The sequence below is a fragment of the Sturnus vulgaris genome, chromosome 1 (genome assembly GCF_052056855.1).
Source record: "Sturnus vulgaris isolate bStuVul1 chromosome 1, bStuVul1.hap1, whole genome shotgun sequence".
Lineage (NCBI taxonomy): Eukaryota > Metazoa > Chordata > Aves > Passeriformes > Sturnidae > Sturnus > Sturnus vulgaris.
Genome location: NC_142243.1, coordinates 119,920,813 through 119,945,591, shown reverse-complemented (window position 1 = coordinate 119,945,591; position 24,779 = coordinate 119,920,813). Strand labels below are relative to the sequence as shown.

At 39.1% G+C, this 24,779-nt stretch overlaps 1 long non-coding RNA gene across 1 annotated transcript; it reads right to left on the bottom strand.

Annotated features, from left to right (window-relative positions):
- Positions 1–1,408: 1,408 nt before the first annotated feature.
- LOC106851271 (uncharacterized) lies at positions 1,409–17,907 on the bottom strand. Its single transcript, XR_015807480.1, has 4 exons — positions 17,710–17,907; positions 9,937–10,060; positions 9,081–9,236; positions 1,409–6,070 (listed from the first exon to the last, which is right to left on the bottom strand). It is a non-coding gene; the product is annotated as an uncharacterized LOC106851271 (long non-coding RNA).
- Positions 17,908–24,779: the final 6,872 nt, after the last annotated feature.

Here is a 24,779-nt window from a genome sequence, read left to right as displayed (position 1 = left end):
GTAATAATATAATATTTCATATCCTGACCTTTGAAAATTGCTGTCATATATATCCTACACATACTAAATCTGTTTCACAAAGGTTGGAAGAGTTTCTGAAACATTTTGTTCAATATTAATGTGTGTTTGAGCAAAATGGAGAGAGAGATTTTATGGAAAAGAATGACATTTTCTAGGAACACTTAATTATTTTTTGCCTTTGATATTAAAAATATAATGTTTAAAGGGACTTAAGTTTTTTCCATTCCAAGAAGTGAAAAGCATTAAGGGACTGGAGCACCTCTTTTATGTGGAAAGGCTGAGGGAGCTGGGCCTGTTCAGCCTCAAGAAGAGATGACTGAGAGAAACCATCATCAATCTCGGTGGTGCCAGGCAATAGCACAAGAAGCAATGGGCAGAAACCGATGCACAGAAAGTCCCACCTGAATATGAGGGAGAACTTTACTGTGCAGGTGACTGTGCACTGGAGTGGGGCATTACCCATTTGTCTGCCTGTGAATCATAGAATTCACAAAATCTCTGAATCTACATCTCTTCAAAGTGTTTTAACACTTTGAGACTCAAAAACAAAGCTAGATTTTACAGGATGTTACAGACCATAATAACCCGGACATAATTTCCCCACAATGTTACAGCATTTGGGTTCAATTTAATCCAATGCACAACATTTATAGCTGTTATAACCATGCATGGCACCCGGCATGAATATTGTGCTTTTACACACAACAAGGTCTCTGCCTGTCACCTGTAGCCGTCCTGGAGTGGTTCAGCCCACAGAGTCCCCTCTTGTGTTAGGTAGGTCTTGTCTCAGTTTCCCTGTACACATCTGGTCATTTCTTTGTAGCTGATACATGCAAGGGAAACCAGGAAATCTTAATGCCATTCTTTCATTGTGATTCCTAAAAAACAGAGAGGAGGCAAAGCAAAACAGTGCTGCAGAAATGAGTTGTCAGGGATATATTCTATCAGCTCATCCCTGAGGCGCCTTAGAGTCTCACTCTGCTCTCTGCTTTCAACTAATGTAGCTGGATGATTATTTGTATTAATTAATGATACTATTAATATTTATTATTATTTTGGCTGTATGTGCAGAATGTATTATATTTGATAATTAAAAAAAGTTTTAATCATTTTTTCATACTGATAAAAATAATGTTTGATTCCAAAATAACTGAAAGTGAGTTAGTGGTAGAGGTACTACATGGAAGTGTCACTGCAGCAATCCTCACAGAGGAGAAGTAATAATTAAATGCCTTTCAAACACTAGGATCCAAGACTCAGAATTGCTTAGTTTACATGCTGCACCTCCTGAAGCCCACTATAAAGTATTTATAGGATAAAGACTGAAAGGTAGTCAAACTAAGCACTGACAGTCTAAAGTAAATGAAAATAATTAAAGGAAGCAGTATAGTGTATAGCACAATTTATAGAAAGGATAAAAATAGGTGAGGATCAATATATACACGAAATTACATTATATTGGTGACTATTTAACATCTTGTGTCTGTCATGTATTTGTTTTATTTACTGTGAAAGCTAGAAAGAAAAGTTATCATAAAATATTTAAGAGTCAATGTAAATGGAAAAAATGTTTTCCCAAGGTAATGGACTCCTCCAGCTATTAGGCAATGAAGCAAAGTAGAAACATTTATTTTCCAGGCAGAAGGCAGTGCTTCTGAGATAAATTTCTATGAAAATGAACATAAGGCAGACATTCACTATAATGAATCCAGAGGTATCTGGTTTTGCCCAGAGAACTCTGAAGGAGCAGGGATGGCTGTTCTGCACAGCCTGGCTGTGGTGCCCAAGCCCCATTTCCCACCCCAGTCCTGCTGGGCTCCGTGTGCTCAGTGTCCATCTCCAGCAGCGTGTTGGCTCCTGGAGACTGGTGCTGGCTGAGAACATATGTTTCCTTTCCTGAAGAGATGTTTGCAGCATGAGGGGCAGGCTTGACAGACTGCTTTTACTGCACAAATGTCCTTTATTTGCTTCCTATCAATGAAAACCTTTGCAATGGAAGAGACTCTAACCCTCTTTCCCAATGATTTTTGTAGGTGACATTGCTTTCACCCCCAGTTATTTTTTTATGCAACTGCTGCCCACCTGCCCATTTGCTTCAGAAGAGTATTTCCCCTCAGCCTTCCAAATACCCCTTCCTTGGCTTTTAATGCCCCTTCCTTGTGCATCTCCTGTGCTTTACTCTGGGCATAATCAGCACTTTGTTTTCCTGCTGACTTCTCTCAGTTTAATTCTTAATATCTTGCAGTCTCAAATATAATGTATATTTGACTGTATTAGAAAAAGTCTCTGACTTCCTACTTTTCTTAGCACTTTCTCTTTCTTTAATATTTGTTCAACAGTTTAACATTACTTTTATGAATTATCATATTTAAATATCATCTTTGGCTAAGTTTTAATTTTTTTAAACATCTGAACACATATTTCTTCATCAAGTTAAAAAATATTTGCTTTTGCCTTAGTAGTAAGTCCTTTCTAATCCCTCAGGCAAACAGTCACTAGCCTGAAAATGTAAATTGGTATATGTGTTTTTGTTTTTTTAAATAAATATTTAAGAGGGACATTGTCACTAGAATGCATCAGAAGTCAAATAAATAAGGAAATGCAATCTGGTGATACTTTTAAAAATATGCAGGATAAACTTGAGAAAGTCAGAATTAAATAAATGTTTTTGTCACTCTGAGCACTAGCTCAGATCAGGCTCAACTTCCCAAAACTTCCCCTTGTAATTTGAAGTATATGTACCTGATACTTGGACTGTTTGATCTTAAAATGTCACTGAGGCTATTTGTGCCGGGTCATATCACTTCAAACAAAGTATTTATACTCTTCTCCCTCCTTTCCTCTTATCTGATAGGTGGATAGCTCTGCTATTGCCAAATGTAAAACCATTAAACACCCCTTTTTCTCTTATCTTAAATCACTGTTTTCCTAAATTGATACTATTATCTACTTTAAAAAATGGATATTGTGGATGCAAATATATAATAGTAGGTATAAACACTTCTTGATTTCCCCAAAGTGCTGTTAACAGTTTCGCTACCATTGCTCTGTTTTACGGGCACAGTTAATAAAGACAGAAATACCTGGGGACTCTCCCTATGTCTGTGTTCCAATTCTGTATTTGATAACTGTCACTCAACTTATGTTAAAACATTTCATCACAATAATAGGACTCAGGCATCAGCTTAGGCAACTTTGAGTCAACTTTTCAGTATTTTGTAGTCAGATTTGTTTGATTCAATCTTATTGGCCATGTAAAGATTTATGAGCATTCACATGGCAGATGCAGGTACCTGACCTGGCTCTGCCTGTCCAGGGTCAGATCTTGGAGCATTGGGTAGCAGGGATGTGGGAAGAGTTGGGATAGCTGCATGTAAGCCAGGTGGTGACTTGAAGAAATGTGTTGTAGCATAGGTGAGTCTATGCTATTTGCAGGTACTGGATGAGAAATCTGTTCAGCACTGCTGGTCGTAGCATGGGTTTGCCACCTCAGGTCTCAGTGAAGTTGGAGAGACAGTGCTGTTTGGTGAATTGCATTTGGTGCAGGCACTGAAACATTAAGGGATGTTAAACCAACAATATCCCCATCCAGCTGAAGGCAATAAAAAAGTGCAGAAAGGTGAATGTTCTGGAAAACTACTGCAGTCTGATATAAGGCATGTTGCAATGGTAAAGCATTGCTAAGCTTTCCTTAAAAAGCAGGAATTTACATGTGATTGTCTAATTTGGACGTTTAATTTAAATTTGAACCTGTATTTTGCACATTTTCCTCTCCTATCATTTATGACTCACCCCTTTTAAACACAGTAATTGTGCCCTTAGCCCTAGATGAAACCAACTTTCTTGACTGGCTGAAAATCAGAAGTATAATAAACGAAATAATTTCTTAATTATGATTAATATCTGCACAACAGAGAACTCAGTGAGTTGAAGATCATCACACAAATAAGTAGAAAGTCTCCATATGCATGCTAACTTTATTTAAGAAAAAGAAATCTAAACTACACTAGAGGTCACTGCAGGTGAACTTTAGAAATTCTGAACCTCTGAATTCATTTACAGGAAGCTCAGGAAAACTAATGTAGACTGCTGTAGTAACCCTTACTTCTTATTTCAAATTTCCCTCCCATTTTGGTAGGGAAAAAAAAAGGAAAAATCAGTTCAGCTCTTGCAGACATATTATTGTCTGACAATATTTCAAAAGCTGTGCAGGCTGGAAATATCTACATGAGGGAGAGCAAAATTTAAAACCAGTCATTGTAGTCCCAGGCTAGAACTTCTTTTTCTGAGGGACAGAAAGGATAGCCAGCAAAGGGCCCCCAGATGACTGAATAAACACTGCTCTGCAGTTGCTTATGAATATAGGCAATTTGTTTTGTACTACTGTGGTCATGCTTATTATTTCCATGGTGCCCAGGAGGCCTAAACAAGGGTGAAAATCCTATTCTGTACCTCTAAACAACTACTTGGAAAGACAACTCCAGTTCCAGAGAACTTCCTGAGAAGAGATTGTATTCATAAGATGACTAAGGTTGTGTTCAATAGTGACGGTAAGCATACGCAAACACACCCTCACAAATACACCATTATTCAACTAAAAAAGATATTTTCCAGGTAAATAAAGAAATATGTATATTCATCTCAATATAGGAAGCCATAAGTGTCTACCTCCTGCTTCTGAAAATTCAACTCTATGTACATGAAAGTGGAAAACAACAGCTGGGAGGGAGGGAATTTGGAGTACAAAAGAACACCAGACCCAGCTGTAGATTTGCATTCTTTGACATCTGGTGCTGAGTAGACACTGGGGAATTCTGTGACAACATGAGATTTTTTGCATCTGTCAGATAAACTTAGCAATTCTCTTTGGGACAATTGCATGGATGAAGTTGATCTCAGAGAGCTGTTTTAAGCCAGAGAAAATAAAAGAAGAGAACTATGTCTGATTCGGACCCTCAATTCACAGAGCTGGCAGGTTGCATGAATTGGAATCACACATCTGTTCTGCAAGAATTTGCAAGATAACTTCCATAAAATACCAACGTTTAATTTCAGGAGTGCTGTAACTTGGGGCCACTAAAGCCTTTAGCTGAATAATGAAAGGGGTCAAAAGTGTGTGTGTGTGTGTGTGTGTGTGTGTGTGTGTGCGTGTGTGCGTGCACACACATGTATGTGGGTAATTCAATTAAAGAACAAAAAAATCCTATAAAGTTTTAAAAATGGACTTTCAACACTCCTCTGAAGATTACTGGAAAATCATACTAAATCTAGATACTCAAGGAAAAGAAGGGCTGTGACCACATGAAGTAATCCCCTGATCTGAAGTAATCCTGCCCTTACCTTTGTACTTTTACCTCATTCCAGTACAGCTGACCCTTTTTCTTTTTTTTTTTTTTTTTTGAGATGAGAAAAAATCTTGTAAACCAGTTTGTGGTTTACCTGCAAACAAAGGAGCCAGAGTTTGAGCACCATAGACATTTCATGTCATTACACATTGTAAATCCTCATGTGCTCTCTTATCATTGACATTATGTAGTGTTTGACACTACACATTGTAAAACATCACTGCCAAATGAATCAGATCACTAATTCATGGAATCTTACTTTAATCTCTGCTTTACAGTAATTGCCATTCTTAAGAAGGGAGCTGCTTAATTTAACAGGATTCTTCTTCGTGTGCCACCAGGATAAACACACACCTCTTATGAAAGCATTTAACCTCCCTTCCTCACAACTCTGGATAACCAGGGGTGGGTGTAGACAGGGCAGATAGTGGTGCTGTGAAGTCTGTGGCTGTGACCTTTCCACCTCAGACATCTGAGAGCAGACACTGCAGCAGCGCTAATGAAAGTGCCCTTTCCTGATGAACTCATGCTTCACAGTCCCTGCCATGGTGTATTGCAAAATCTGGGATGATGTAAAAACGATCTCCAGTGCAGAAGATGAAATAAGTCTCCTTCCTTCCTTCCCTCCTTCCTTCCTCATCTTCCTCTCCGATAGGCTGCTTGAATTGCTTTTGTTTTGGGATGACCCTTGTTCCACGTGATTTCTGCGCCAAAAGGAAAGCAAAGAGCTTTTTACAGCTGCTGCCAGTAGATCGTGTGTGGACTCCTCAGATATAAATCAACAGGACTATTTCTATGCTGTTGTCTAGTCCCCATTATCTGCACACACTAATCAAATTTAAGCCATTTTCAGATACAGTGATTGAACAACTAATTGTGTTAGAATCCTGTTCTTTTAATGACAAGTGCCATTGTGCTATTGACATGAATATGTGAAATACTCTGAACTGCTTTGGCTCCCAGTTGTCTCTTTGCAAAGTAATCTTTGTGCTACACATGGGGTGGGAAATGTTTCTGTAATACAGCCCCCGACTCCTTTAATTACGGCTTATTACCCTGTGAAGGAAAAAAGCAACTAAAGCTCTTAAATACCATATTAATGACAGCTATAAATGTAGATATTACCTTAGCAGTGCTGTAATGGAGTCTGGTATGCTGAATAAAAGTCCACAATTTTCTAAAAATATACTGCTGTAACTATGAAACAGACACAGGTGGGAACTTACCAGGAGAAAATAGGCTTGGCTGACAACTTGTGGCTGACAAATGTTAAAACCCAATTTCTGAGAAATTCTCAGTTGGTTATAAATCAGGCATGAGAGAAACTTTGCTCCCTTGAGACAACTGCCAAGTTTTTTTCTCTGGATATAGATGCAGTTCCTTAAAAGCAGAATGTATTTACAGCCTGTAAAATACCTGCTATTTTTAATAATGATTCTCAAGAAGATAACAAATATTTTTTGTTTATATTAGAAAGTGTTGGTACGTCTGTGTGGTTTTTTTGTGTGTCCATGTGAATGTAACCCTTGCACATACTATGCAACCTGTGGGGGCCACAGTAGGTGGTATTCAAGTCATGTAATCAATTAAGTCCAGGCCGCCCTAAGGCACAAGTCCCAGGGCGTGCACACATCAACCTTTCTAAAACCGGATCACTAGTTTACAACACTGACACGCCTAAGCAAGGGACTGACATTAACCTCGTGGTAGATTTAAATCATTCCAGGCAGTCTGTTTTGAATTTCCAAATGTGCCGTACTGTTCTAATGAGTTAATTCATTTGGTGTCCATTTCCTCCTGTCAGCTGCTTTTGGAAAATAAATTGTGCATTGTTATCTTAGCCTTGTCTATCCTATTAATGGTTTAGGAAATGCAGCTGAAGATTATCTGGAGTTTTTCTGTGGCAGAGGTTGACCTGTGACAATGTAATGATCAATCACATCTTGAAGGAGTCAGAAACTGCAAAATCATTATTCATTTTGTTTTCTGTCTGCAGTGCAGTTTTTTAAAAAAAATGTTTTCCACCGTTTGTGCAAAGGGATAAAAACAAAACTGTTGTTCAGAATTTTTTAAAAACATCCATTTCAGTGTTTAAATGTCATCCACCCAATGAGGGTGGATATAGCAATATACTACATATTCCACATTTCCCAGCAGTACATTAGAAGTCTTCTCTGTTGCCTTCTTGTTTGGTGTTAGTGATTATATTGGCAATACCCAGATGGTTTCAGGTGATTTGTGGTGCCATGTTAGGCTAGGTGTGAGTGGGGATGGATGAAGTGCTCCCAACCCCACAGCATCTGACAGTGCCAGACTCACAAATGAGCACTGTCCAGAAGCACCCTGGTGTTCCCCAAATACTCATCTCCTTCAGCTCCCTGACACAGCCTTCACCTGTCAAATCCTGTCCCCCACTTCCCAACACATGTTAAAGACGGCAGTACTTGTATCTTCTAATTCACTGTGGTGAGAGGCACTGCTTTTAACTGGTCCTGCCTGAGTTTAGGAAACAAAGCCACCCAGGGGGTCTCTGATTCCTGTTGAAGAGCTGGAAAAAGTCCCACAAGAGATAATTCCTGTCTATTAATCTATTAGTTAGCAAGGGTACCCTTCCCTGCTCTTTCCAATCCTACCACCACTTCCTAAAGCTCACCATTTTTCTTTACACATCTTCCTCAGTTTCCCAGCAAGCATTTCAAATCTGCTATTCTATGATTATTCCGGCAACTAAGTTTTAGAAATGCCTAGGCATCTTTGCTCACTGGTGTTCTGGCTGTGTTGCCCGTGTCAACTTTTTGCACTGTGCTGTGTGCTAACCCCACTGCTGTACACAGCACAGTGTTACTCGTGCCCACACTCTCCCTTCTCTCCAACCACAATTAGATCATCTCAAAATATCTGTACTGCTCAGAGGCTCTAGATCTGATGTGAGGGTTCATAGATTAATTTAGCACAACTAGTTTATCTTGGGATTTAAACAAGCTACTATTTTAACAGCCCTGAATCTTTTTGGCTGTCCCTGTGCTGAAGTCCTGTGCTTCCCATAGGATCTGTGGGAATAAAATGTGTATAAAAAGAAAAAGAAGCACAAAACTCTTAGCCTTTCAGCCCTTCATTTCCCTGTGACTTTCAGACAGTTCTGACTTGCACACTGGAGAGACTCAGACTTATTTTTTATGAGAAACAGATTGAATGCACAGGTTTTCATTGATCTCAGTGCAAGTGAAGTTCACCTCTCTGAAGAATCCCCAAAGAGTCTAACATATGGTGCCAGGTATAGTCAGGACCTTGTACTTGAGTCTGTTTTCTCCTGCACTTCCTCTCTCCTCAGCATGTGGTGGAAAGACCTCTTTATTTTCCCTCATTATGCTTTTCATTGCTGCAAATGGCTTTGACCATTTTAGCCTTACTTTAACTTCAGCCACCGAAGTGGAACCCTGAGTTGCCCTTTAATCCTGAACTGAGGGCTGAGTGGGAACAGAAGCTGCTTACACAGTAGTGAGGAAATCCATTCTCTGAGAAGGAATTCTCTACAGCCTCACGTGGCACTGCCTGAGCACAGTCCTCACCAGCACTGATGTGATGCACAAATCTGAGCTGGGCCAAACAACTTGCACCCTGTGCACATCGGAATTTCCATTTTCTCAGAGTGTTCCACAATGAGCATAAAAACCCTTTCCCCTGGAGGTGCTGGTGACTCTTGGCTCTGTGTACCTTGTGTGGCCTGCATGTGCCTGGTTTTTTACTGGTGTCTGTGGATATCTCATACTTCCCCTGCTGTTGAAGAGCTGCAGTTGTGCAGCTGCACGATACTCCTGGGAGAAATGGACCACAGTTTGATGTTCATAAATAGCCTCTCAAATCCAAGATCTGTGAAAGAAAATGCTGTCAGTGCTTCTATTTAAATTTTATCCTCACTTTTTAAAAATTATAACAATAATAAAAAATATCCTGTGTTCTCTGTAACAAAAACTGGTGAAATCACAGTGGAGTCTGGGCAATTGCATCAAATACGCCAGCAGAAAATCTGGCCCATGAAGGAAAAAGAAATCTCAATAATGTTATACTCTCAAAACGAATATTTATTTTTCTTATTGCCAGTAACAAAAGATAATTTTCACTGTTCAGAAATACGACTGCAGTTTTTACAACCAACAATATAGCTTTTAAATAGAAAAATAGAAAGTATACAATCATAATTTACAATAAAGGTATGATTTTAGCCTTAATTTTCAAGTGAAAAATTACCAAACTAAATTTCAGATAGCGTTTTATTATGTGCAAATCACTGTTGATATAATAACTTCTATTTTAGGTTGCTAGCAAAGAAAAGAACAATGTGACCCATTTAAAAACTGGCTCACAGAAAAATATCAGCAAGCCATTTATAATTTCTGTTTAATTTTGGTGATAAGCACCTTTTGATGGAAACATTTCTTTGTTACAAAACTAACAGTAGCACAGGATATATTTGACCATAACACATGTGCTTTGCAATGGTACTGAGAAATGGACTTTCCATTTGTTGCCAATTGTTTGGAAACTAAGTAAAAAAAGGGAAAATTCTCACCTTTGAATTCTTCAGCAGATGGAGTCTGATTTTTGAAATCTCAGATTAAGAGGCAAATCACACTCACACAGCTGGATTGCTGCAATGGCTGGATACAGCTAGACAGAAGCAATCCAAGAGGGCCCTAGAGTGCATTGAAGGACAATAACATAAAAATAATATTATAATAATAATAATAAATTTTCTGATACAGGTGGCTGAGGAGGTGAAGAGGAGATGCTCTGCAGGATCTGATTTTCACAAACGAAGATGAACTGGCTGGGAATCACAGAATCATTAGGTTGGAAGAGACCTTCAAGATCATCGAGTCCAACCCAAGCCCTAATACCTCAATTAAACCATGGCACCAAGTGCCACATCCAGCCTTTTTATAAACACATCTAGGGATGGTGACTCCACCATTTCCCCAGGCAGACGATTCCAGTACTTTTGTAAAAAACTTTCTCATAATATCCAACCTATATTTCCCTTGGCGCAGCTTGAGACTGTGTCCTCTTGCTCTGTCAGTTGCTGCCTGGAGAAAGAGACCAACCCCAACCTGACTACAAACACCTTTCAAGAGGTTGTAGAGAGTGATGAGGTCACCTCTGAGTCTCCTTTTCTCCAGGCTGAACAACCCCAGCTCCCTCAGTCGTTCCTCACAGGGTTTGTGTTCCAAGCCCCTCTCCAGCCTTGTTGCCTCCTCTGGATGTGCTCAGTCATCTCAAGGTCCTTCCTAAACTGAGGGGCCAGAACTGGACACAGCACTCAGGGTGTGACCTCACCAGTGCTGAGTACAGGGGGAGAATGACCTCCCTGCCCCTGCTGGCCACACTATTCCTGATACAGGCCAGGATGCCCTGGCCTTCTTGGCCATCAGGGCACACTGCTGGCTCATGTTCAGCTGGCTGAACAGCACCCCCAGGTCCCTTTCTGCCTGGGCACTGTCCAGCCACATCATCCCCAGCCTATAACGCTGCAGGGGGTTATTGTGGCCAAAGTGCAGGACTCGGCACTTGGACTTGTTAAACTTCATCTCACTGGACTCATTCCAGGTCTTTCTGCAGAGCCTTCCTACCTTCCAACAGATTGACACATGCTCCCAGCTTAGTGTCATCTGCAAATTTACTAATGAAAGACTCAATTCCCTCATCCATGTCATCAATAAAAGGATTGAACAGAACTGGCCCCAGCACAGACCCCTGAGTGTGAATGCCAGGAGCAAGTGGAACTCGGGATCCTGAGAGGAAACAGAAATTTAACAACCCTGGACATCAGGAAAGCAAACAATGGGACCTCCTTGGAAGAATGCCTTGTGACAGTCTCTTGCAGAAGAGAGGAGTTCAGGAGGGCTGACTGGTTTTCAAGGATCACCTCTTCAAGACTCAAGAGTTGTCAATCCCCACTTGCAGGAAGTAAAACTAAGGTGGGAGGAGGCCTGCATGGATGAGCAGTAAGCTCAAAGGTAAAAGAGAAACGTGCAAGAGGTGGAAATAGAGTTAGGTGATATGGGAGGAATATAAACACTGACCTAGCATGCAGGGATCAGGTTAGTAAAGTCAAAGCCCACTTGGAGTTGAATCTAGCTAGAGATGTGAAGGGCAAAAAGGGAGGATTCTACAGGTAAATCAACAGCAAAAGGCAGACTGGGCAAAATGTTGGCCAACTGCTGAACAGGGCAGGCAACCTGGTGACAGAAGATACAGAATAGAACAGCGTACTTAGTGCTCTTTTCTCATTAGTCTCTACTGGTAAAACCAATCTTCAGGGATCTCAGGGATCTCCATGTGTCCCCAAGAGACATGGAAACATCTGGAATAAGGAAGAATTGCCGTTGTTGGAAAAGGACCAGATTAGGGAATACCTACACAGCCAGAATGAACAAAGTCAATCTGATGGCATGCTCCCACAACTGCTGAGGGAGATAATGTCACTGCAGGACCTTTCTTGAAATGTCATCAGGGAAGGGTCCTGAGGACTGGAAGAAAGCCATTGTCACTCCTTTCTTTAAGAAGAAACTACAGATTGTTTGGAGCAGTGTATGTTGTTATCTTGAGTTTAGAAAGGTTTTTGACACTGGCAGCTGTAACATCCTTCCTGATAAATCAGCGATGTGCAGACTAGATAACAGGACTGAGTTGGACTGAAAATTGCCTGAACTACTGGACTGTGATCAGCTACACAAAGTTCACCTGCAGGCCACTCACCAGAGGTGTACACTGGAGATTGATATTGGGGCCAAAAGTCCTTAACATCTTCATAAGATATCTGGACAATGGGACTGACTGCTTCCTTAGCAAGTTCACAGATGATAGAAAACTGGAATGAGTGGCTGCTATACCAAATGTCTGTGACTGGAGAAACATGCTGAGAAAAACCTCCTGAAGGTCAGAAAAGGGAAATGCCAAGTCAAAGGAACCCATAGAACTGCAGGTACCCATAAAAGCTGTGGGGTCAACCAGCTGAAAAGCAGCTTTAATACAAAGGGCCTTCTGGGCTTCATTTGGAAGAGAGCTGCAGGCAGGTCAAGGGAGGTGATCCTGCCCCTCTACTCAGTCCTGCTGAATCCACACCTGGAGTTCTGGGTCCTGTTCTGGGCTGTCCAAGACAAGAGAGATGTTGAGGTACTGGAAAGAGTCCAGTGCAGGGCCAAAATATGGTTAAAGAACTGGAGTGTCTCCCCTAGCAGGAAAGGCTGAGACAATTGGGGTGATTGAGCCATGAGATAAGAAAGCTCAGGGGGATCTCATCAGTATGAACTGGTGGAGGTGATTGAAAAGGATGGAGTCAGGATCTTTTCAGTGGTGCCTAGTGACAGGACAAGAGTCAATGGAGCAAATGAAACACAGGAAATTCCACTTAAACGTAAGAAAAACAATAATTTCTGTGAGAGTGGTTTAACACTGGCACAGGTTTCCTGGAGAGGTGGTGGATTCTCCATCCTTGGAGATATTCAAAACCCAATGAGTTGTGATATTGAAAATCTGCTTTAAGCCGACCCTGCTTTGAGCAGGGGGTTTTGACTAGTTGGCTTCTAGACGTACTTTCCAACCTCACCCATTCTGTGAAATTATGGCTTATATAATAAACCAAAAAGTGTTGGCTCTGTAGCAAGACCCATGTCACAGTCTGGATGCACAGCTCTTCTGCTGCTAAGAGGTTCTGCTGGAAAGAATTAATGTATAAACCTGCAGGATGTAAGTGCATGTAAGATCCTGACATCCAGGGAGACAGCAGGGATCTTTTGGCACCTGATTCTGGGGTAGCTGGGGGATGCTTTGCTGCTCCTCACCAGCTGCATTCCCTGAAGGCTGGGCTTTCCCATCCCCAGGTAGGGATCACAGTCAGCATGAAGGCCTTGGTCCGTCAGTCTGCTGGAGAGCAGGAGTGAGCTGCTGGTGGGGAACAGCTGGCTCTGCTGGCATTGAGGCACCTGGGGAGCCCTTTTCTCAAGGAGAAGCTGCAGCTGATTTTTCCAGCCTACTTTCTAGACCTTTTGTGCTGATCTCACAAAGCACTAAGGGAATAGAGCAGGCCTGGGAATATGCGTGAAAAAATATCTCCCCCAGCCTTTTACATACTGAAGAGAAGGAGTATGTAATAGCATGACTTTTGTACCAGTTCCATAGAGATAAAACCACTTTGGAAAGCAGCTTTCTCATTGTTTAGGAAAACTAATTTTCTCCCCAGGTTTGGATTAGACAAAGTAATTTTATTTTCTCTCCAAGTTCCTATTAGTGTTATAACTATTATCAGCAATGAATTGTTTTGAACACAAAACATAAGAAGAAAGCTATACTATTTTTTCCCATCATTCTTTTACTAGTAAATTTTGGCCTAGACCACTTACTCTGTTTATGATTAATGCATTCATGAGTCTTATTTTCAGTAGCTATGAAAAAAATACATTTTAAAGCAAATTGAGGTAGGTGATATCTTCTCTAGTGCATTTTTAATGTATAAGAGATTGTAAGGACCAGAAAAGCATTCTATGCTCTGCAATACAATTTGACAACTTAAAAAAACCCAAAAAACAACAGAACAACCCAATAAAGAAGAAAGTAAGATAAAAACAAGATACCAGAACATATGGGAGAGTGAAAGATACAGCCATGCTGTTAGTGTCCAGTTAGCTAATTTTATTGGGATTTCCAGCATATGGAAGATGAATATGATAACTGGTGGGGGTATGAAGATGTTGTGATATTAATAAGAATATAATTCCATAAGAAATTATCTTGTGATTTATATCTAATAATATTACTGAAATGAGGCTAATGAAGGCAATCAATCCTACATAATACAGTTTTGTAAATCTGATTCTCAAAGCATTTCTGATAGAAAGAGGATAGATTTGTCTTCTCCCGGCAATCCTTGATGACATAAGAACTCCCACTGAAATCAACTGACAAGCAGATAGGGGAGTAAATAAACTTCTGTGGATGCACTTCTGCTCTGCCTTGCTTCCGTAGCTCCTCTCTCATGACAATGTCCTTAGAGTCACATTTTCTGTAAGAAAACTGCTCCAGTGCATCTGGAGTGCAGTCTCAGCCCTTACTGCTCTACTAAGGAACTCTGCCTGCTATGAAAGGTGCCTCTGCTCTTGCTGACTTGGGTACACATCACAAAGTCCTTTGCTCTGCTATACCAGTCTCTCCAGACCTTTGGGTATTTATGCAATTAGCTGGTCTACACTGCAGCCCACGCTGCTTGGCTTTACTGATATTACACTAAAGGAAGGCAAGCTTCATTGTATTTCCCCAATCTTTAGGAACACTGCAGACTGCAGTGCATGTTTTCCCACCCCAGCCTCCCTTTCTCTAAGCAACTGAAATAAGTTAGATTTAGCACATCCCTGAAAGCATACAGACACTTATTTCCCTCTTTGTTCCCTTCCTTGTCTGTTTCATTACCCATTTTCCTTGGAAATGAATTTATAATATGATTTATAATATGTATCTTTATAGCATTTGGAAGAACACCTATTTCTTCAGAGTAATGTCATGGGATATATTTAAAAACACAGAAATTTTAGAAATCTGGCACGACTTTGCATGAAGTACAGACTCATAGTTCTCCTTATGAGGGGATATCTACAATGAAATTACCAATCTTGTGAATAATTTTGTGAATGTTAAAGTATGACCTCTGTTCTAGGTAAGACTCTGAAGAGAAGCTCCCAAATGCATTTATCTCCTCATGCCCAACAGCTTCCTCTTCAAGATTCTGGAAATGGACATTCTAACAGAGGTTTCTGTCTCTGTCACCAGGCTTATTTAAGTCAATGGCAATAACCTTTTTGATGCCAGTGAGGCAGGATAAAATCTTGTGTAAACAGCCAGTGCTCACATCTTTCCTCATCTCAAGAACCTTGCTGACATCTGACTTAACACCTTAGATATCCTCCTCATTCAAATACTTAAGTAAGCCCAGATATGTGACAGCAAGGAGGTAAAATGATGAAGAAAAGGATGTGAATATAAGGTTAGATTAAAGGCGTAGTGCTATAGACAAGATCATAAAATCTATTTTTCTGTGCAAGATTTTTCTATATCTCAGTCCAAACAGCTGTTGAGGCAAGCAGCGTGAAGCACAGGAGATTAGGGGGAAAAATATGTTTGAACCATCAGATGCTTGGAAAAACTAGAGTCTTATCTGAGCTTGGTGAGAAGAACCTGAGAAAGTACATGGACTGGAGAAACACTAGTGACACAGCAAACAAGGGAATGGCTACTGCTTTCAAAAGAAAAGCAGCTGAATATATTTTGTCCGAAAAGGAAAGATTTTAGTCCTGACTGTTTTTTTGTGTTTGAGGTTACTTTGAAAACCACTTAGCACAGAGAAGATTAGATCCTGGCACTGTTGTGCTGTCATCACTGTAAATTCATTAATGTTTCACTGAACTGTTTTCTAATGCCATTGGACTGCCCCATGTCACATGTGTTGTGTCTATGAATGCTCTCTTTGTCTCCCTGTGTAGTAAGGAAGGTGAAAGGCACTGGAATTGAACTCATTCTTCAAGTCGAGAATCCTTGCAATCATAAAGTCAGTCCCGTCAGCTTAACATTCATTGCCTCCTTTCTCATTTAAAAACAGATGTCAGCACAAGGAGAAGACAGGTGCAGAGTGCCTCTTTCAGCTGCTTTTGAAGGAAAGCAGGAAGTGAATAAGTCACAGGGAGCTTTGCTGTTTGGATCTTTAGAAAGCATTTGTATCTTCTAGATACGTTCCTGTAATGAGGCTGTGAGATGCCAGCTCTTTGGAAGTTAGAGCATGCACTCTCATCAACTCTGATGGATGCAGTGTGTATGGGAATATAATTTAAACATGAGAATATGAGGAATGATTTATTAAGTTACCATAGAAAGTATTTAAGGAAAAGAAGTCTAATACTAGAAAAAGTGTCTGGCATAATTGAATGCTATATAACCTACAAAATTTGTTATATACTGCGAACCCCCAAATGGATGCTCTCCATACACTGCAGAAGTGTCTGAAAATGCATATAAATACCCCGAATAGTAGCTGTAAAATATTACAGTTTACAACAGCCAAACTCCTGAACCTAATGAAGGCCACAAGCTGATTGTTGTCAATCATATTATTGCTGTTAAAGCCAGCAGCAATGTTATCTGAGACCATACTATGTTTGGGTGTGTGGTGAGAATCTGACTACTGCCATTTCCCCTTTGGCAATCCAACTTCCACACAAAATAGTGTCCTTCTTTATGAGGGCAGGATCAGACACAGTATGATCCATGGTGTCTACAAGACGCCAGACAGAGGTAAGCAGAAGAGAATAAACAGCACTGTAGCCTCTCTCTGTTCTCTTTCCACATCTATCAGGTTTGATGTGGGTGGAAATATGCTATTCTTTGTGAAGAGCTAGCACAATTTGCCCTCATTAGCAAAGCATGCCCACTTTTTTTGCCATTCCTGCTGTACCTCATTTGAAACACCACACGGCAGGGATTTTGTAGTGTCTGGGATTTTAACTATGAAAGGAGAAGTTTACAAGAAAAACGCCTGCAGCTTCCTGGGCTTGATGCACTGCATTGTCTGGCATGGATTTCACTTTCCCTGTGACACTGAAAAAGCACTGCCACAGAACAACTTGCTTTGATGCCCTGTGCTAGCAAAGAAATTCTGTGATAAACAAGCTTTTAATCCTGTACTTCCACACTTTTACTAAGCAAATTGAAACTTGACAAAGCTGTGTGTCAATGACTGTGCCAAAAGCTCAGCCCTGAACAGAGATGGTTAAAGAGGGTAGGAGAAAAAGTGCTCACAGGAAGCACACAGTAGAATTGTACTTTAGAAGCTTTGTCAGTGCTTTGATTTAGTGCCATCAGTCCTACTGCAGCAGGCCTTCTACTAAGTGCTAGTGTAGACAGTCCAGGAAAACTCCCAAGAAGCTATAAATGATGCTTGCGACCTGAAAAGTATCTTCTGCCTCCCTGAATTCTAAGGAGAGATCTGCCAAAACAGAAAACGTGCCAGGACTCACGAGGAGCCTGCCCTTTCATATGATAAGGTCTCTATTCAAAGAACTGTAGTGTAATCAAAGTACATAAGTAGCCAAATCTCAGCATCAGATTTTCAGATTTTGTTAGCCCCTTCCATATGATGCCAGTCCACACGTGTCACAGAGGTGAAGAGCCATCTTCTTCATGAAGGGAATACCCAGCACTAAAATGTATGTTAACATAACCAAGAAAGAGTTTTTCAGCGCCAAAATTAGCAGTTAGAGAAGCAGCACAGGAATGTAAGTAGCAGAGGACCTTTTCTGCTTACCTGAAAGTTGTCTTGTTGCTTGAAATCTTCACAATATCCTGAAGTATTGCACTGTCTCCTGGTGCTACTCCTCTGTTCCTTTTTCAGATGAAGAGAGGCTGAGCTTATCTGCTCTGCTGATGCAGATACAATAAAGCACACTGTGCTACGAACTAACTCCCTTCCTGTGGAACAAACATTAGGAAGCAGCTGAAGAGATATTCAAGACTCCCGTGTTTCAATGTAAACCAGAAAATGCCTGTTTTCAGATTCTTAAACAGGAGGGTGCAGACTGTGTAATACAAAATCTAATCACAAGAATAAAAAGCCTGTTATCAAACTCTTCTTTTTAGTGAAGAAATCTCTGATGCTTTCCCCCTGCCCTTTTTATACAGAACTGAAGTACACAGATGCATTGTAGGACATTGGTAAAGTATTAGAGCCACTGCATGGCTCTAAATTACTGCAGAGAAATCTGGAGCATTTTTTTTTTAAATATTTCATATTCAGTGTGGGAAAGTATTTTTATTTTTAATGGTAGCTGTTTGAAGTTGTTCAGTGGCTTGGAAAGTTACCAGCTCCTTTTAATTTCTGAATATGAATATTTCTGTGTTTGTGTAAGACTTCAATGTTTTAAGGCTGTGGTTCTTTTTACCACACATTTAATCTGAGCCAAGTACTACATTATTTTTGATGATATTATCACCCTGGAAAAATACTAATTCAGGAATCAGTGTTCAATGTTTCTATACAAAACATTTAAATTAGAAGAAAATCAGTTGCTTTTTCCTAGTTAGCTACATGGCATGTGATTAATGATTGGTAAAATATAAATCTGAATGGAAATATCTCCTCTTCCAAGGTTCCAGCTGATCAGTTTTGAATTGGCAGACTGAGGATGTGAGCTAAGAGCCTCTCTAGCAGCATTACAATGACACACTGCCTGCCATTTACTGCCTGTCCTCCTTTTAAGTACTTGTTCCTTCATAATTATTATCTGCACTTGTCCACTGGACTTTGAAACTGCAAACTGCTTTCCATTTATTTTGTTTCCTATTGTATATACATTGAAATCACACGGTTTGTTATCTGTCACTAAGATTACAAGCAGCATGACTTAAAAGGAAAAAGGTAGAAAAATATCAATGAAAATATGGAGCCCTTTTATACTCTATAAAATGTGACACAGCTCTGTAACCAAAAATAGAGCAATAGTACTTGGAATCTGGTGCTGATTCAGTGGTGAATAGAAAAAGAATGAGTACAAAAAAGTAGAAAAAGACTAAACAAATATTGATATGTAGTAGAAATTTCAGGCTATAAAAATATTTATGTGTACTTCCGGAAAAATCAATAACCAGGTTTCATACAAATTTGTAACAATTTTTTAACTAATCAGAATTTTTTAATTAATCAGAGAAGAAACTCAAAGTCATTACTGGCTGAGACAGTGCATTTTTTGATGGTGATAAAGAGATTAAATATTCATAAATATGTTTGGGGTTTTATTTTTGGGGAGGAGTCTGCTTACATCATGTGTGGTTAAAGAATTTTGCATTTTATTAATAGCTAAGTGGTACTGTGCAATAACATAAAGTCAAAATCTGATTTATATATATGTACCTGGATAGATACTTACCAGGGTCTTGCAGAACCCTGGAGTTTTACAAGAGCTGGCTGTACAGATCCTTTTTAACAAATACAGGAAAATGTTGTAAGACATAAATAATGTTAGCATTATGTAAATATTATAGAAAAAAATAGAGAAATGAGATAATTTAGGTAATTTATTTTGAAAAAGTAGCAGGAAAATACAAGAAATATGGACTACAGTCATAAAAACTTGATGTAGAGGACTGATGCTAGTGACAATAGTTTTACTAGAAGTGTGCCTTGTCAAAGAAACCTATAATGAGATTACAGATTTGTTGAGGCATATGATTTGTAAAAAAAACTGATTAAAAAGGAAACTAGGGCTCATTCAAATGAATGGCATTTTGAGTCAGCATAATGCAAAGTTATAATGCAGTTTGTCCACATTCTGTAGACTGGCTCCTGGATACCCTGACTCACAAAGAGGATTTAATCTTTATACTAAATTGCAGCAAACAAGAGAGCCAATACTTGATTCAACAGCAAAAAAAAAAGCCTAATGTGAATCCTAAATGTGCAGATAAAAAAGAAATAAATGTGTACCTAGAGGTGAAACAAGAGCTACACAGGAGAGTTCCATTTTTAATGTGAAAAACGGGAGAATGTGCAGAAAAAAGTTAAACCCAAGATATCTTGCTCTTAACTCTAGTAAGTGTTAATGAGCTCCTTTTGTTTAGACCTAACAGAGGTGGCCAGACTAACACAGGTGAGTACATTAGAGAGAAAACACAAAGCAATAAAGGCTCTCCTGTCAAGGCAAACAAGCATAACAGGAACTGAAAGTTGAAGCCAGAAAAATTCAAATTAGAATTGAATACCCATTAGTTAACACTGAAAGAGATTAACCACTGGAACGAGCTCTCAAAGTAATGAGTTCTTCATGTCTTGACATCTTCAGGTCAGGCATTTCTGAAAAATGTTCTGTGGCTAAACACAAGTTATTATTTATTGATAGCCAAATAATTAACTTAATACATGAGCAATTGTGTGAAAGGTAATAGCTTATGATATAGAAAGACAGATTGTGCTCTGAATGTTGGATTTCATAGCTTTTCCAGAACAGGGCACACGAGCACTTTACCAGCTAAGGATGTTGGCACATTGCTAAGTGAAACTTAATAGAATGAATGATGAACTGACACTCTTCTCACCATCATTTTACAGACTCAAATATGTTGTTATCTCCTTGCCACTTCATGCTAATCAGTGCTTCCTCTTTCTCACAAACTTCCCAGCTGAAAAGCCAACACCTGTAAGCCAACACCTGCTTGTGCTCTTCTAGTGAAAAATATGATCAGGCCCATTATTTAGCTCATCCTCTCCTCTTATTTTAAACTATAGCAGGTATTATATCTTTCCCTGATTCAGTGGTTCCCTTTGAAACATTTAATTTGCAAGTGGTGGATTTAACATCTATCAGTTCCACTGATAAAGAGACACTCCTTTTCAATAGCTATTAGATGAAATTCATAATCCTTCAACAATCTCATATAATGTTAAAGATCTGAAATTATTACAGCTAGGTAAATACATATTTATCATCTCCTTATTTCAGATTTTCCCCCTGAGCTTTCCATCTTCTTCCTTTAATTGGCATCTGGGTGTATCATTAGTTTTGCTTCCTTCCTAAAGAAATAAAGAAATAGGAGTTTTGCCATGTCAGGGCCCTTGATTGTCTGCATTCAATTATTTGCATTCTCTGTTTCAGAGACATCTTATTTCATCCTTTAACTGCCTTTTCCTTTTTGCCTGGTAGCAGGAAAAAATCTCACTTCCCTTCTAGTCCTCTGTTGTCTTCAGGAATTCACTTTACTTTTGTGCTTACTTTGCTTCATCAGCAATTCCTGTTGTCTCTACTATTTTTTTGTAATTATTTACACATTTTCTCCCAGGACTCCATCCTTTTAGGGGAAGGAAAAGCTCCAGGAGACTATGTAGATTACTCTATAAATTTTTTAGTGTGCCCTTAAATACACTGTATTTTATTATTATTTCTTCTGTTCCCTTTTGATAGTAGTTTTTTCAATCCTTAAAAATGACTATTATTTGTGTTTTCTTTAAAAAGTTTGACTTTTTAAAAACACTATCCCCCTGTAGTTTTAGTGTCCTCAAGCTGTATGTCTAAATTCTCATGGGCAGCCATAATAGTCCTGTTTTACATATTTGGATGCCGAGAGAATACACACCAATTATGCCCATAAGTTTGTGGCTTGTTCCCATTTTCCTCTAATCTCTTGGGCATGTAAAAGGTTTATAACTATACTGTTATAAACATCTGTACACACTTGCAGATCAATATGTTGATCTTTAAATTCCCCACCCAGACCATGCACGTTGTAAAGTGAAACATGTGAAGTGTGTGCAGAGCCAGCCTTCTGTCCTACTAGCTGCTAAAACCAGGAAGCACAAATTTACACTTACAGACCATAAAAACACACAAGGCCATGGAAACCACTCTTTGGTGTAGATGTAAGAGAAAACTGGGATTCAGCTGAGATATTTTTGCAATGTTTGCAGGATGGCATTTGCCAATGTAAACCTGAATTGCAAAGATACAGTGTCTTTCACTGTGAATAGTTTATTTTTGCTACAAATGGCCCCTTTTTTTGGAAATGGTTTCCCTTTACCTTTTCATCTTGGACTCTTTGAAATACCCAACCAAATTTCAGTTCTGTAATGCATTACTACAGATGAAGAAAACAAAAATAGGCAAATATTATTATTCCAGAAATACTGGAATATTATTCCTTATAATTAACTAATTCCTTTTAAAATGTGCAGAGAGATTTTCCATATTGGTACATATAAGCTTGTGCTTCAAAAAAAAAAGAAACTCCGTGCTTACACTTCTAAACTTGGAAAAGAATCATACTTATTTGAGAGCATAATCTGGCAAGAAATAAAGATAGAAACAAAACCACGTGGGAGATGTTTGCTGGTCAACCTCATAGTCAACACAGGAAGAAAAATAGGAAGCCCTATTCACTGGAAAAACTAGATGGTCCAGGTCCCTTCAGCTGCCTATCTTGCTGTATGGACATTGCCTTTTCTTTCAGGACACCTTGGCAAGAACAGAGTGCAGAAGCATAAACAGACTCTAAATTACCTCAAATGGAATGCTCCAATATTCCATCGAACAACTTCCTCCTTATCAAAATATTAAATCTTGCATGCCCTCAACTACTCTATGTTGGCAGCAATGTAATAAAGAAAAAAGTAGATAATACAGGAAATATGATAATCTCAGAGTCTGAATTTCTCATCCCTTGCACCAAGGAAATGACTGTCAGCTCTGTGGCTGCAAAGAATCATGCAGGTAGGAATGTATAGTCTAAAATAACTTGTATGTAACTCTGCTTTTCTTTTTTCCCCATAGATTTCTTAGTAATCTGTACAGTTCTCTGCATTGGAATATCCATTTTCAGAGTGGTGAAAGCAGTAAGTAAAGTTGTGGACACATAACTTCTTAAAAAAAGTTGCCAGTCATTAATGACAATTGTCACATACAAATTTTTCAGTGTTTGGATGGAGAATATTGGTTCAGGCCCAGTTCTCCCAGTATATACTTTTCAAGATGTTTGGGGAAGATATATTATCTTCTGAAAAAATAAAAATGTAGAACAAAAAAGTACATCTAGATATAGAAAACAGAATAATAGTTGCTTGGGATCTCACCAGGATTAAGTATTATACTAACATGTTTCAAAATGCCATTTTCTTGTTTGACAAAAGGAATGTCAGAGACTACACTGCTTCTGAACTACCGTTGTGTGAGTTCAAAAAGGAACTATTAAGCCCTGGATCTGTGTCTGAGCTTTTTATTCCTGGTACTATCAAAGGGTGTGATCATTAATCCCAGTTAAACAAGAAGTCAGCATGTTCCACAGAATCAAAGGGTGACTGGGATTCAGGGGAGAGATGTCCTGCTCCTGCTTCTGTTGAGGTGTTATGTCACTTATGAAGGTTGTGTTGACTGAGCTTCTCCTACTTTTTGTTCAGCAATTTAATATTAGCTTAGGGGCCGTAACTACCTATCCAGATTTTTCAGTTTGTTGAGCCAATGTAGCAAACATCATGGGCAATGCACTTTTACAGAATAAAGAGTGCATTTATATGTATTGCAGTTATATATTTAACACCTTTTTATTGTAAATTCAACTATTGGGAGCTTCTACACCAAACAGTTTTACATTTGCCTACATCATTAAAGAAGATCAAATCCTACTGATCTTGAACAAATCTTAGATCATGCCACTATCTCCATCTGATTCTCAGTCCTTTTACTTGAAGCTGGGTCCATAAACAAATGAGTTGGTTTGTGCAGAGATCAGTAAGGTCAATATCTGCTTTTGGGATTGGAGTTTAATGTGAGGGCTCAGTCCCATGCTCCATTTCCTTGTAGAGAAGTGAATTCCTTTGTTACTTACATACTTCACCATTAAAGAAGTCCCAGGAATCTTCAGTGGAATTTAATCTGATTAGATCATGCAGTGCCTGATAGATACTAAGGAAGAAACAGGATATTTGCACCATAACTACACAGCAGACATATGGGAATAAATAAATGTCAACTATTCAGTAAGGATTTACCTGCTATGTGTAATTTTGCAGAGGGATATGGAAAGAATTGAAAGGTTAAAAGGAAGGGCAACAAATATATGGCAAAGTCATGAAAAGAATTTATTGCAAGACAGGAACTCACAGGTCTGATAAAGTTGCCCCTCATATGCATGAGGGGCAAATTCTAGAACAGACATCCCACAGGAAGGTTACAGCAGGAAAGGACTTTAAATAGAGAGCATGAATGAATGAAATACCATATTTCAAGGGCTAAGGGGATGAACCCAGCCTCCTAAGACTGTTTGGTTCATTTCCAAAATATAATACGCTTTTTGAAGAAGAAAATTAATTTCCAGTCAGATGGACCAGAACTGATGATGATTTAGGGTAATGTTTGTTTTTTTCCCCATATGGTTGAACAATGATTCAAAGGAATCTACATTAAGAGAAGCAGCTGGTGTGTGTTTTAGAAGTGAGTAGATGATAAAATTTTAACAACTTAATAAAGCCAGCTGACTATGAGAGATGGGTATGTGTATACAACATGGTACCTCATGTGACTAAAACGCATGTTGAAAATACCCTAGTTTTCTGTTTGTGCTGATGTCAGATACTCAAGACATGAAAAATGTCTGTTTGGGTTTTTTTTCCTCAATGAACTGCACTGTGTTGTAATTTGGGTAGTATGATACTGCAGAAGGAAATATGTGTTTCTTCTCTGCTCTTGAAAAACCCAGACTGGTAAAGTCTACTTCTTGTGCCCTATTTTCTTTTCACATTGCATGCAGCTCATGAACCAGTAGTCTCTTGCTTCATTAATGAAGTTTCATCTCAGTCCTTCTTTTTTCATCTCACACTCACACTGATGATAATTTCTG